The 2,469-nt window shown below is 41.5% G+C and overlaps 1 pseudogene; it reads left to right on the forward strand.

Moving 5' to 3' along the window:
- Window positions 1–1,214: 1,214 nt before the first annotated feature.
- Window positions 1,215–2,015, forward strand: LOC144255032 (helicase POLQ-like pseudogene; annotated as a pseudogene).
- The last annotated feature ends 454 nt before the right edge of the window (window positions 2,016–2,469 follow it).

A 2,469-nucleotide genomic window follows, 5' to 3' on the forward strand; every position in this document is an offset into this window, starting at 1 on the left:
CTTCGGCTGCGCCCCCATGGAAACCTCCAGCCAGAGGTTGTGATGAGTGTCTATAAGGAAGAATATGAGGGCCATGTGGCAGTGTTTTGGTTTGAATTGTGGTCATTTCTGTGGCGGTTGTAAGGGATGACTGGGTCCACCTGAGCTTGAACTCTGGCATGATTCCCCTTAGAGACTGAGTTCTGGAACTGAACTCAGAGAAGTATTGTCATGAATTGTGTTGGGATTTTAGGAGGCCATGCATGAGATTCGCCCTTGGAAACTGAGTTCTAGGCCCAGGGTGGCTTTCCACAGAGTACTGGGCATCTCAGCCAGGATATCACATGATTTTATTCTTAAAGACCTGGCAGCCATAATTGAGAGTCAAAACACACTTGGACCTCACATGGTAGACCTCAATGGACCTGGTTTGATGTGACCTTTTGGCCACTCTTGGGAAGCCTTGCCTCTGAGTGTTTCTCCAGAAATTTCATTGAAATGAGCTTCCTCACCATTTAGTGGTTCCTGAATGAATAGAAACCCACAGTGCCTCCAAGTTCATTCTTGAAAAATGGCTTGATAAATACCATGAAATTTTTGAAATTCCCATGAGCAGGTGGCACTGGAGAACCTTTGGATATCCTGTTGCTGATCATGAGTGTACCAGACAGTGAGTCCATTGACTGGGTTTCATGAAAATGGTGTAGAACAGAGTTGCCAGTAAGTTGGAGCCTGCTGATTAGTGGGTCTAGAGCAGTGGTGTGCAAGTGTGTGATAAAACATCTGTGGTGGGGCCATGTGGATCTGCCATTGGCTTCCAAATGGCTTGTGACTGACATTGTGCAGCCATCAGACCGTTATATGTAAAGGCATCTTGTTATATGGAGAGGTTTCAGGGCAATGTTCAGAATCAGGTTGCTATGGTCAAGGGGGAAATCTCTGTGGATAGAAGCCTGGTTGTTGCATTCTCCTAGGACCCTGAGTCAGTACACGTGACAGAACTCCCTCCAGCACTGTGTGCCATTTGAACCTCTTGTATTTCATGAAGCAAATAGGAAACTCCCAGTGAAGCACAAGAAACACTACGAAAATTTGAAGATGACCTAATGGCCTCACAGTCCACACGGGGAAACACTTAGTCCCCAGTTGCCACAGTTGACCTACAAAGAGAGAATTCAGCACTGCTGCCTCATGTTCATTGGAAAATCAGAAACCATGTCCTCCAGGTCACATAGATGCAGACCAAGCTTTTTTTTTTTTTTTTTTTTTTTTTTTTTTTTGGTGGCTATGATAGCTTTACTGAAAACTCCTTTTTAGCTCAAGTTGATGATTTGGAACAGAAATACATACAACTTTCTGAACAAAGGAAGCATGCTACAGACTTTGCCACTGAAGATTTTTGTTCAGAAAGCATAAAAAACAAACTCAGTGTTACTACTGTAAGCAACTTTACTGAATACAAAAGTGATGAGCACACGGAGAAGCAGACTGAGCATGAAGATGTCCCTGTTGAACCTGGAACTGATGTTTTGTATGATTTGCCTTCTTCTCAGGTTTTATACTTTGAAAATTTGCAGAACTCTTCAAATGATTTGGGTGATCAGTTGACTGAAAAGAGGGATGGGAGTTCATCCTTTCCCAATACTGTGAATGAAGAATTGTCCCATAATTGCATAAAGCAACAACAGCAAAATGATGGATCCTCTTCTAAAGTCAGAAGTAATTCAGATACAAGTAGGAGAAAAAGTATTAAAGATCATCTAAAAAGTGCCATGACTGGAAATGCAAAGGCCCAAACACCAATATTTTCTAGGAGTAAACAGCTCAAAGAGACTCTCCTATCTGAAGAAATTAATGTTGCTAAGAAAACAATTGAGTCTTCATCAGATGATCTTGGTCCTTTTTACTCATTGCCCAGCAAAGTGAGAGACCTTTATGTTCAGTTCAAAGGAATTGAAAAATTATATGGTAATGCTTTTTTTCTGGAATAAAAACAAAATTCTCCATTATCATAAAATTAGTGTAAATCAATAGAAGCAAATGCTTCCATGATTGTATTTCTTATTTTGAAAGTCCAGTATTATTTGTCTCAACCTTCCATCCCTATCCTGGAAGGCGATCCTCAGGGCAGACCAAGCTTTGATGGTCTCACTACAAAGGAAGCCTAGGCTCAAGAAAAAAAAAGCATATATTTCAAGGGTCCAACCGCAGAGGCAGTTTCCCAAGAAGTCTTTATGCCAGCAGAGCTCCCTCTTTGTGGAGTGTTTACCCTGTCCCTTACTTATGGAAACTCCTCTACCACCTCCAAGGTTGTGAACTCCTGAGCATTTTCCATTGCATATATGTATTCGAAGCCCATATTCTGTCTCTCTTCCTTTGTTATGTATGTTCTTAAGGGTGTACATCTCCCTTCAAGGACTTCATAAAAACAATCTCACAAATGTTGTCATTTTTTCATTCCGCCTGCCCCTACACAAACAAAGTTCTATG

Source organism: Urocitellus parryii, chromosome 5 (assembly GCF_045843805.1).
Source record: "Urocitellus parryii isolate mUroPar1 chromosome 5, mUroPar1.hap1, whole genome shotgun sequence".
Classification (NCBI taxonomy): domain Eukaryota; kingdom Metazoa; phylum Chordata; class Mammalia; order Rodentia; family Sciuridae; genus Urocitellus; species Urocitellus parryii.